This window comes from Ranitomeya imitator, chromosome 1, assembly GCF_032444005.1.
Source record: "Ranitomeya imitator isolate aRanImi1 chromosome 1, aRanImi1.pri, whole genome shotgun sequence".
Classification (NCBI taxonomy): domain Eukaryota; kingdom Metazoa; phylum Chordata; class Amphibia; order Anura; family Dendrobatidae; genus Ranitomeya; species Ranitomeya imitator.
In genome coordinates, this window is record NC_091282.1 from 1,208,172,784 (window position 1) to 1,208,185,607 (window position 12,824).

Genomic DNA, 12,824 nt, shown 5'->3' on the forward strand with positions numbered 1-12,824 from the left:
GCGGACGTAGGAGTAAGAAGAATGCATAGATCAGATGTATAGTAGCCCCATATATTATTATATATCAGAGGATTCTATAGTTTATACAAAGACGTGCAATGTTCTTGCACTTGGGCTGGCCTCTCCCTGGGCAGATCCTATATAGTTACACCCATGCAGGTAGTATCATATATCCAGACCACTCTTGTACTGGTACGGGGGCGCTCTAGCTTTCTTTATGGGGGCTAAGACTGTAATGAGTGGCGTAGGGGGTGCCGTATCTCATGTCTCCCTGGAATTGATTCTTAGAAATATGAAGCAGTGTAGACAGACTCATGAATCCCCTCCCGATCCCTCCTCGCCCGGCCGTGCCGCTTCCCTGCAGGTCTCCATAGTTGCTCTATATACAAGGAATGAGACTTTATATACAACGTATGGAAACATAAGAAGGGACCTGCTGGTAGGAACTCATCCATGTCATTCTCATGCATCAATGGTGTCACAGCACATATATATATATATATATACACACACATATATATACACGACATCCCATTTATCCACATGCATGCCCACAGTGCCAGGTATGTATGAGCAGACCCCCATTTCTGCCTGATGGGGGCTGGTTTATATTTATATGCCTTCCCTTCTCTCTATCTCCAGCAGTGCCCTGTGCCCTGCACCCTCTCCCCCTGGCACTGCTCTCTAGGAATCCTGCCTGTAATGCCACATGCAGCCGCGCCCTCCAGTGGCCACTCTCGGCATTGCTCCCCTGTCTGTGGCTGACGCTTTCTCCTTAGCTCTCCCTCACACCATTGTGCTGTAGAGTTTGCTGATGTTCTCCCTTCTCCGTCTTCCTCACATTGTGTCTCCTCAGCTGCTTCCCCCCCTGCACGTTGTTCTCAATGGACTGGAAGTGGAGGCGCTCCGGCTGGCGCAGCGCCATGTGTGCCGCCTGTCTGCACTGTGGCTTTATGAATGGAGGAGCTGAGGAGGAATCCTGAGGAGGCTGCAGGGGACGATGACAGCTCCGCCAGGGCACCATCACTCACCCTGACTGTGCTCCATGCCAAGTAAGTGCCAGCTGGCATCTGTGCAGAGTGTGGGGGCTGACCTGCCTGCAGTCCTATGTAAAAGCCACACAAACTCCGCTCTGCTGCATGTGTGCATGGAATGGACCTGATGATACATAATCCATTATTGCTGAGACTCTGCTTGTAGGGGAAACCACACTGGATCACTGTTTCCAAGCTCGGAGAGTGCAGGCAGTCCTGTGTAATGTTATATAGGGGTCTCTAGGTCAATGTAATGGTGCTGGGTCACCAGCAGTCCTGTGTAATGTTATATAGGGGTCTCTAGGTCAGTGTAATGGTGCTTGGTCACCAGCAGTCCTGTGTAACGTTATATAGGGGTCTCTAGGTCAATGTAATGGTGCTCAGTCACCAGCAGTCCTGTGTAATGTCTTATAGGGGTCTCTAGGTCACTGTAATGGTGCTGGGTCACCAGCAGTCCTGTGTAATGTTATATAGGGGTCTCTAGGTCACTGTAATGGTGCTGGGTCACCAGCAGTCCTGTGTAATGTTATATAGGGGTCTCTAGGTCAATGTAATGGTGCTCAGTCACCAGCAGTCCTGTGTAATGTTATATAGGGGTCTCTAGGTCACTGTAATGGTGCTCAGTCACCAGCAGTCCTGTGTAATGTTATATAGGGGTCTCTAGGTCAATGTAATGGTGCTGGGTCACCAGCAGTCCTGTGTAATGTTATATAGGGGTCTCTAGGTCAATGTAATGGTGCTGGGTCACCAGCAGTCCTGTGTAATGTTATATAGGGGTCTCTAGGTCAATGTAATGGTGCTGGGTCACCAGCAGTCCTGTGTAATGTTATATAGGGGTCTCTAGGTCACTGTAATGGTGCTCAGTCACCAGCAGTCCTGTGTAATGTTATATAGGGGTCTCTAGGTCAATGTAATGGTGCTGGGTCACCAGCAGTCCTGTGTAATGTTATATAGGGGTCTCTAGGTCAATGTAATGGTGCTCAGTCACCAGCAGTCCTGTGTAATGTTATATAGGGGTCTCTAGGTCAATGTAATGGTGCTCGGTCACCAGCAGTCCTGTGTAATGTTATATAGGGGTCTCTAGGTCAATGTAATGGTGCTCGGTCACCAGCAGTCCTGTGTAATGTTATATAGGGGTCTCTAGGTCAATGTAATGGTGCTCAGTCACCAGCAGTCCTGTGTAATGTTATATAGGGGTCTCTAGGTCAATGTAATGGTGCTGGGTCAACAGCAGTCCTGTGTAATGTTATATAGGGGTCTCTAGGTCAATGTAATGGTGCTCGGTCACCAGCAGTCCTGTGTAATGTTATATAGGGGTCTCTAGGTCACTGTAATGGTGCTGGGTCACCAGCAGTCCTGTGTAATGTTATATAGGGGTCTCTAAGTCACTGTAATGGTGCTCAGTCACCAGCAGTCCTGTGTAATGTTATATAGGGGTCTCTAGGTCAATGTAATGGTGCTCAGTCACCAGCAGTCCTGTGTAATGTTATATAGGGGTCTCTAGGTCAGTGTAATGGTGCTGGGTCACCAGCAGTCCTGTGTAATGTTATATAGGGGTCTCTAGGTCAATGTAATGGTGCTGGGTCAACAGCAGTCCTGTGTAAAGTTATATAGGGGTCTCTAGGTCAATGTAATGGTGCTCGGTCACCAGCAGTCCTGTGTAATGTTATATAGGGGTCTCTAGGTCACTGTAATGGTGCTGGGTCACCAGCAGTCCTGTGTAATGTTATATAGGGGTCTCTAAGTCACTGTAATGGTGCTCAGTCACCAGCAGTCCTGTGTAATGTTATATAGGGGTCTCTAGGTCAATGTAATGGTGCTGGGTCACCAGCAGTCCTGTGTAATGTTATATAGGGGTCTCTAGGTCAATGTAATGGTGCTTGGTCACCAGCAGTCCTGTGTAATGTTATATAGGGGTCTCTAGGTCAATGTAATGGTGCTGGGTCACCAGCAGTCCTGTGTAATGTTATATAGGGGTCTCTAGGTCAATGTAATGGTGCTCGGTCACCAGCAGTCCTGTGTAATGTTATATAGGGGTCTCTAGGTCAATGTAATGGTGCTGGGTCACCAGCAGTCCTGTGTAATGTTATATAGGGGTCTCTAGGTCAATGTAATGGTGCTTGGTCACCAGCAGTCCTGTGTAATGTTATATAGGGGTCTCTAGGTCAATGTAATGGTGCTGGGTCACCAGCAGTCCTGTGTAATGTTATATAGGGGTCTCTAGGTCAATGTAATGGTGCTCGGTCACCAGCAGTCCTGTGTAATGTTATATAGGGGTCTCTAGGTCAATGTAATGGTGCTGGGTCACCAGCAGTCCTGTGTAATGTTATATAGGGGTCTCTAGGTCAATGTAATGGTGCTGGGTCACCAGCAGTCCTGTGTAATGTTATATAGGGGTCTCTAGGTCAATGTAATGGTGCTGGGTCACCAGCAGTCCTGTGTAATGTTATATAGGGGTCTCTAGGTCAATGTAATGGTGCTGGGTCACCAGCAGTCCTGTGTAGTGTTATATAGGGGTCTCTAGGTCAATGTAATGGTGCTGATTCACCATCAGTCCTGTGTAATGTTATATAGGGGTCTCTAGGTCACTGTAATGGTGCTGGGTCACCAGCAGTCCTGTGTAATGTTATATAGGGGTCTCTAGGTCAATGTAATGGTGCTGGGTCACCAGCAGTCCTGTGTAATGTTATATAGGGGTCTCTAGGTCACTGTAATGGTGCTGGGTCACCAGCAGTCCTGTGTAATGTTATATAGGGGTCTCTAGGTCAATGTAATGGTGCTGATTCACCAGCAGTCCTGTGTAATGTTATATAGGGGTCTCTAGGTCAATGTAATGGTGCTCGGTCACCAGCAGTCCTGTGTAATGTTATATAGGGGTCTCTAGGTCAATGTAATGGTGCTCGGTCACCAGCAGTCCTGTGTAATGTTATATAGGGGTCTCTAGGTCAATGTAATGGTGCTCGGTCACCAGCAGTCCTGTGTAATGTTATATAGGGGTCTCTAGGTCAATGTAATGGTGCTCAGTCACCAGCAGTCCTGAGTAATGTTATATAGGGGTCTTTAGGTCACTGTAATGGTGCTCGGTCACCAGCAGTCCTGTGTAATGTTATATAGGGGTCTCTAGGTCAATGTAATGGTGCTCAGTCACCAGCAGTCCTGTGTAATGTTATATAGGGGTCTCTAGGTCACTGTAATGGTGCTGGGTCACCAGCAGTCCTGTGTAATGTTATATAGGGGTCTCTAGGTCAATGTAATGGTGCTGGGTCACCAGCAGTCCTGTGTAATGTTATATAGGGGTCTCTAGGTCAATGTAATGGTGCTGATTCACCAGCAGTCCTGTGTAATGTTATATAGGGGTCTCTAGGTCAATGTAATGGTGCTCGGTCACCAGCAGTCCTGTGTAATGTTATATAGGGGTCTCTAGGTCAATGTAATGGTGCTCAGTCACCAGCAGTCCTGTGTAATGTTATATAGGGGTCTCTAGGTCAATGTAATGGTGCTCGGTCACCAGCAGTCCTGTGTAATGTTATATAGGGGTCTCTAGGTCAATGTAATGGTGCTCGGTCACCAGCAGTCCTGTGTAATGTTATATAGGGGTCTCTAGGTCAGTGTAATGGTGCTTGGTCACCAGCAGTCCTGTGTAACGTTATATAGGGGTCTCTAGGTCAATGTAATGGTGCTCAGTCACCAGCAGTCCTGTGTAATGTCTTATAGGGGTCTCTAGGTCACTGTAATGGTGCTGGGTCACCAGCAGTCCTGTGTAATGTTATATAGGGGTCTCTAGGTCACTGTAATGGTGCTGGGTCACCAGCAGTCCTGTGTAATGTTATATAGGGGTCTCTAGGTCACTGTAATGGTGCTGGGTCACCAGCAGTCCTGTGTAATGTTATATAGGGGTCTCTAGGTCAATGTAATGGTGCTGGGTCACCAGCAGTCCTGTGTAATGTTATATAGGGGTCTTTAGGTCACTGTAATGGTGCTGGGTCACCAGCAGTCCTGTGTAATGTTATATAGGGGTCTCTAGGTCAATGTAATGGTGCTCAGTCACCAGCAGTCCTGTGTAATATGGTGGAAAATGAAATGCTAGGTGAAATCCCAAGAAACAATGAAAACCCTATATTAAGGGTCACCAATCTAACCCAAGAAGAGGTGCGAAACCGGCTAAATAAGATTAAAATAGATAAATCTCCGGGTCCGGATGGCATACACCCACGAGTACTAAGAGAACTAAGTAATGTAATAGATAAACCATTATTTCTTATTTTTAGGGATTCTATAGCGACAGGGTCTGTTCCGCAGGACTGGCGCATAGCAAATGTGGTGCCAATATTCAAAAAGGGCTCTAAAAGTGAACCTGGAAATTATAGGCCAGTAAGTCTAACCTCTATTGTTGGTAAAATATTTGAAGGGTTTCTGAGGGATGTTATTCTGGATTATCTCAATGAGAATAACTGTGTAACTCCATATCAGCATGGGTTTATGAGAAATCGCTCCTGTCAAACCAATCTAATCAGTTTTTATGAAGAGGTAAGCTATAGGCTGGACCACGGTGAGTCATTGGACGTGGTATATCTCGATTTTTCCAAAGCGTTTGATACCGTGCCGCACAAGAGGTTGGTACACAAAATGAGAATGCTTGGTCTGGGGGAAATTGTGTGTAAATGGGTTAGTAACTGGCTTAGTGATAGAAAGCAGAGGGTGGTTATAAATGGTATAGTCTCTAACTGGGTCGCTGTGACCAGTGGGGTACCGCAGGGGTCGGTATTGGGACCTGTTCTCTTCAACATATTCATTAATGATCTGGTAGAAGGTTTACACAGTAAAATATCGATATTTGCAGATGATACAAAACTATGTAAAGCAGTTAATACAAGAGAAGATAGTATTCTGCTACAGATGGATCTGGATAAGTTGGAAACTTGGGCTGAAAGGTGGCAGATGAGGTTTAACAATGATAAATGTAAGGTTATACACATGGGAAGAGGGAATCAATATCACCATTACACACTGAACGGGAAACCACTGGGTAAATCTGACAGGGAGAAGGACTTGGGGATCCTAGTTAATGATAAACTTACCTGGAGCAGCCAGTGCCAGGCAGCAGCTGCCAAGGCAAACAGGATCATGGGGTGCATTAAAAGAGGTCTGGATACACATGATGAGAGCATTATACTGCCTCTGTACAAATTCCTAGTTAGACCGCACATGGAGTACTGTGTCCAGTTTTGGGCACCGGTGCTCAGGAAGGATATAATGGAACTAGAGAGAGTACAAAGGAGGGCAACAAAATTAATAAAGGGGATGGGAGAACTACAATACCCAGATAGATTAGCGAAATTAGGATTATTTAGTCTAGAAAAAAGACGACTGAGGGGCGATCTAATAACCATGTATAAGTATATAAGGGGACAATACAAATATCTCGCTGAGGATCTATTTATACCAAGGAAGGTGACGGGCACAAGGGGGCATTCTTTGCGTCTGGAGGAGAGAAGGTTTTTCCACCAACATAGAAGAGGATTCTTTACTGTTAGGGCAGTGAGAATCTGGAATTGCTTGCCTGAGGAGGTGGTGATGGCGAACTCAGTCGAGGGGTTCAAGAGAGGCCTGGATGTCTTCCTGGAGCAGAACAATATTGTATCATACAATTATTAGGTTCTGTAGAAGGACGTAGATCTGGGGATTTATTATGATGGAATATAGGCTGAACTGGATGGACAAATGTCTTTTTTCGGCCTTACTAACTATGTTACTATGTTACTATGTTACTAATGTTATATAGGGGTCTCTAGGTCAATGTAATGGTGCTGGGTCACCAGCAGTCCTGTGTAATGTTATATAGGGGTCTCTAGGTCACTGTAATGGTGCTGGGTCACCAGCAGTCCTGTGTAATGTTATATAGGGGTCTCTAGGTCAATGTAATGGTGCTGATTCACCAGCAGTCCTGTGTAATGTTATATAGGGGTCTTTAGGTCACTGTAATGGTGCTGATTCACCAGCAGTCCTGTGTAATGTTATATAGGGGTCTCTAGGTCACTGTAATGGTGCTGGGTCACCAGCAGTCCTGTGTAATGTTATATAGGGGTCTCTAGGTCAATGTAATGGTGCTGATTCACCAGCAGTCCTGTGTAATAGGTTACTCTGTAATGTCAGGATGAATGCAGGGGCTATGGACAAAATAATAGTGATAAAGTGGGCATTTTACCAACTTCATAGATTGAATCCTTGGTAATGTCTTTTTTATTATTTTAATAAATTGAATATGGGTAGTGTCTATGTAGATGATGATGATAATAATAATTAATAATAATAATAATTTTTATTTATATAGCGCCAACATATTCCGCAGCGCTTTACAAATTATAGAGGGGACTTGTACATACAATAGACATTACAGCATAACAGAAATACAGTTCAAAACAGATACCAAGAGGAGTGAGGGCCCTGCTCGTAAGCTTACAAACTATGAGGAAAAGGGGAGACACGAGAGGTGGATGGTAACAATTGCTATAGTTATTCGGACCAGCCATAGTGTAAGGCTTGGGTGTTCATGTAAAGCTGCATGAACCAGTTAATTAATTTTTTTTTTTTTTTTAATATAGGCCACACAGGGATCGTTAGGTTAATGCATTGAGGCGGTAGGCCAGTCTGAACAAATGAGTTTTTAGGGCACGCTTAAAACTGTGGGGATTGGGGATTAATCGTATTATCCTAGGTAGTGCATTCCAAAGAATCGGCGCAGCACGTGTAAAGTCTTGGAGACGGGAGTGGGAGGTTCTGATTATTGAGGATGCTAACCTGAGGTCATCAGCGGAGCGGAGGGCACGGGTAGGGTGGTAGACTGAGACCAGAGAGGAGATGTAGGGTGGTGCTGAGCCATGGAGTGCTTTGTGGATGAGGGTATAGATATAATGCTTGTTAATATATATTAATATAATAATAAAAATAATGCATTTATTATTATAATTATTTTACTTCAACATTATCAACACCTGTGTATCATACAAAGGAATTTGCAAGTAACATTGTATTCTAATAACAATGATGATAATAATAATAATAATAATTATTATTATTATGTTATAATGTTATTTTATTATTTATTTTAATTATTATTATTATCATATACAGTAGTGCTTGCATTGTTAAGGTGACTGCCTCGGTTTCTCTGCAGTCATGTGGAACCACAAAGGTGATATATTATATATTACTAGCTCTGCTTCATGTGTATCTTGGATTACGGTAAGTGGATACTGTACGGGAGAGATAACCTCGTATTAGTTACACTCTTCTTCTGCTCCTAGTACAGAGGCGTCTGTATGGAGAGATACTTTTATTAACTCTTTACATTTGGCCAGAAGACAATTCTATCATGTATGTAGAACAGGCGCTTGACCCTTTCTACACCCCCCATATTTGGGTGTCCAACTCTACCCACTAACAACCGCATCCGCCCAATAGGGGCAATGAGATTTTGTGCCCCCAACATGTGGGCATCCTTGTGGACATACCTTATTTCTATGGGAAAACAAGTGGACTAAATGTTGCCATTCTCTGTGCCATAGGGGGGTACACAGAACGTTGTTCACAACTGGGGATGGGCAGACCCATGGATGTTCGGGTCCGTTGGGTTAGTTAGAATTTTATGAAAAAAGTTTGGTTTGAGTAGCTGAAAGGTGCCTGAAATTGTTAACCAACCCGGATGCTATTCAAGTGAATGGGGGGCCTGAACATCTGGCGGTTCCCACGCTGTCATCTGTGTGACAACTCGGGAAATACCGACTCTGATTAGTGGTAACCTTACTGATGTTACCGCCGGTCACAGTGCTGCAGTTCCCACGCTGTCACACAAATAGCAGCGTGGGAACCAGAAGCTGTGAACGATGGTGAAAAGGTTACTCATGAGCTTATAGCAGCAAGAGCAGGTATATGCTGATGAGAGTATAAACCAGCCAGTGCCTGTGTATAGTAAGAAATATGTAGGTGAGATAATTAGTGCAGTACATGTGCATCTTTCCTCCATCTCGCATATCTTCCCTACCTGATCTGTCATGATCCCAATGGCAGGAGATCACAAAAGGACAAGCACACAAAAAACAGAACAAGCTCTAGGGTGATGGAAACTGAGCTGACCGCGATCCTGAACCTAATTCACAACACTAGCAGTAGCCGGGGAACGTGCCTACGATGATTCTAGACGTCTCGCGCCAGCCGAAGGACTAGCTTCCCCTATTAGAAGAAACAAAGACCTCTCTTGCCTCCAGAGAAACACCCCACAGAAATAGCAGCCCCCCACATGTAATGACGGTGAAATGAGAGGAAAGCACATACGTAGTAATGAAAACAGATTCAGCAAAATGAGGCCCGCTAAAACTAGATAGCAGAGGATACAAAAGTGAACTGCGCGGTCAGCGAAAAACCCTACAAAAAAACCATCCTGAAATTACCTGAACTCATGTGCCAACTCATGGAACATGAGGAGTAATATCAGCCCACTAGAGCAACCAGCAACAAGGAATCACATAACTGCAAGCTGGACTAAAAAAAAATAAAGCAAAACGTGGAACAGGAAAATCAAAAACTTAGCTTGTCCTGAAGATTACTGAAGCGGAAAGCAGAGGTAACAAGACACACTGATTACATTGATCACCGGCGAGGAAATGACAAGAAAGCCAGGTTAAATAGGAAACTCCCATATCCTGATAGAACAGGTGGACACCAGAGACCGCAGAGAACACAAGTCACCCAGTACCATCTGTAACCACCAGAGGGAGCCCAAAAACAGAATCCACAACAGTACCCCCCCCTTGAGGAGGGGTCACCGAACCCTCACGAGAACCACCAGGGCGACCAGGATGAGCCCTATGAAATGCACGGACCAAATCAGCAGCATGAACATCAGAGGCAACCACCCAAGAATTATCCTCCTGACCATAACCCTTCCACTTGACCAAATACTGAAGTTTCCGTCTGGAAACACGAGAATCCAAGATCTTCTCCACAACATACTCCAACTCTCCCTCCACCAGCACCGGAGCAGGAGGCTCAAGCGACAGGTACCTCATACCTCCGCAACAACGACCGATGGAACACATTATGAATAGCAAACGATGCCGGGAGATCCAAACGAAACGACACAGGGTTAAGAATTTCCAAGATCCTATAGGGACCGATGAACCGAGGCTTGAACTTAGGAGAAGAGACCTTCATAGGAACAAAACGAGAAGACAACCACACCAAGTCCCCAACACGAAGTCGAGGACCCACGCGGCGACGGCGATTAGCAAACTGCTGAGCCCTCTCCTGGGACAACTTCAAATTGTCCACCACATGACTCCAAATCTGATGCAACCTATCCACCACCATGTCCACTCCAGGACAATCAGAAGGCTCCACCTGACCAGAGGAAAAACGAGGATGAAACCCCGAATTACAAAAGAAAGGAGAAACCAAGGTAGCAGAACTAGCCCGATTATTAAGGGCAAATTCGGCAAGCGGCAAAAAGGTAACCCAGTCATCTTGATCAGCAGAAACAAAACACCTCAAATAAGTTTCCAAGGTCTGATTAGTTCGTTCCGTCTGGCCATTCGTCTGAGGATGGAATGCAGACGAAAAGGACAAATCAATGCCCATCTTAGCACAGAACGTCCGCCAAAATCTAGACACAAACTGGGATCCCCTGTCAGAAACAATGTTCTCCGGAATCCCATGCAAACGAACCACGTTCTGAAAAAACAGAGGGACCAACTCAGAGGAGGAAGGTAACTTAGGCAAGGGCACCAGATGAACCATCTTAGAAAAGCGGTCACACACAACCCAGATGACAGACATTTTTTGAGAGACAGGGAGATCCGAAATAAAGTCCATGGAAATGTGCGTCCAAGGCCTCTTCGGGATAGGCAAAGGTGACAACAATCCACTGGCCCGAGAACAGCAAGGCTTAGCCCGAGCGCAAACTTCACAAGACTGCACAAAAGAACGCACATCCCTCGACAAGGAAGGCCACCAAAAAGACCTGACCACCAAGTCTCTAGTACCAAATATTCCAGGATGACCTGCCAACGCAGAAGAATGGCCCTCGGAGATGACTCTACTGGTCCAATTATCCGGAACAAACAGTCTTTCAGGCGGACAACGATCAGGTTTATCCGCCTGAAACTCCTGCAAAGCACGTCGCAAGTCTGGGAAGACAGCCGACAAAATCACCCCATCCCTAAGGATACCAGTGGGCTCAGAATTTCCAGGGGAATCAGGCACAAACCTCCTAGAAAGAGCATCCGCCTTCACATTCTTTGAACCTGGCAGGTATGAAACCACAAAATCGAAACGGGAGAAAAACAGTGACCAACGAGCCTGTCTAGGATTCAGACGCTTGGCAGACTCAAGGTAAATCAGATTTTTGTGATCAGTCAAGACCACCACACGATGTCTAGCACCCTCAAGCCAATGACGCCACTCCTCAAATGCCCACTTCATGGCCAAAAGCTCCCGATTACCAACATCATAATTCCGCTCAGTGGGCGAAAACTTTCTAGAAAAGAACGCACATGGCTTCATCACCGAGCAATCGGAGCTTCTCTGTGACAAAACCGCCCCCGCTCCAATCTCAGAAGCATCAACCTCAACCTGAAAAGGAAGCGAAACATCTGGCTGACGCAACACAGGAGCAGAAGAAAACCGGCGCTTAAGTTCCTGAAAGGCCTCCACAGCCGCAGGAGACCAATCAGCAACATCAGCACCCTTCTTAGTCAGATCCGTCAAAGGCTTAACAACACTAGAAAAATTAGTTATGAAACGACGATAAAAATTAGCAAAGCCCAAGAACTTCTGTAGACTCTTAAGAGATGTAGGCTGCGTCCAGTCACAAATAGCTTGAACCTTGACAGGATCCATCTCAATAGTAGAAGGGGAAAAAATATACCCCAAAAAAGAAATCTTCTGGACTCCAAAGAGACACTTTGAACCTTTTACATACAAAGAATTGGCCCGCAGGACCTGAAACACCTTCCTGACCTGCTGAACATGGGACTCCCAGTCATCAGAAAAAACCAAAACATCATCCAAATACACAATCATAAATTTATCCAGATATTCACGGAAAATATCGTGCATAAAGGACTGGAAGACAGAAGGAGCATTAGAAAGTCCAAAAGGCATCACCAAATACTCAAAATGGCCCTCAGGCGTATTAAATGCGGTTTTCCACTCATCACCCTGCTTAATCCGCACAAGATTATACGCACCCCGAAGATCAATCTTAGTGAACCATTTAGCCCCCTTAATGCGAGCGAACAAATCAGTCAACAATGGCAAAGGATACTGATATTTGACCGTAATCTTATTCAAAAGACGGTAATCTATACAAGGCCTCAAGGAACCATCTTTTTTGGCCACGAAAAAAAAAACCTGCTCCCAAAGGAGACGAAGATGGACGGATATGTCCCTTTTCCAAGGACTCCTTAACATAATCCCGCATAGCAGTATGCTCTGGCACTGACAGATTGAACAAACGTCCTTTAGGAAATTTACTGCCAGGAATCAAATCTATAGCACAATCGCAATCCCTGTGAGGAGGAAGCGAATTGAGCTTAGACTCCTCAAAAACATCCCGATAATCAGACAAAAGTACAGGAACCTCAGAAGGAGTAGATGAAGCGATAGAAATCGGAGGTGCATCATCATGAACCCCCTGACATCCCCAGCTTAACACAGACATCGTTTTCCAGTCCAAGACTGGGTTATGAGTTTGTAACCATGGCAGACCAAGCACTAAGACATCATGTAAATTAT

General features: G+C 45.3%; 1 protein-coding gene across 1 annotated transcript in view; it reads left to right on the forward strand.

Annotated features, from left to right (window-relative positions):
- The first annotated feature begins 676 nt into the window (after positions 1-676).
- Positions 677-12,824, forward strand: part of LOC138657272 (histamine H2 receptor-like) — a 155,139-nt gene continuing 142,991 nt past the window's right edge. Inside the window, exon 1 of the mRNA XM_069744953.1 lies at positions 677-1,052. The gene's annotated coding sequence lies outside the window, so the exon portion shown is untranslated. The remainder of the gene's footprint in view (positions 1,053-12,824) is intronic.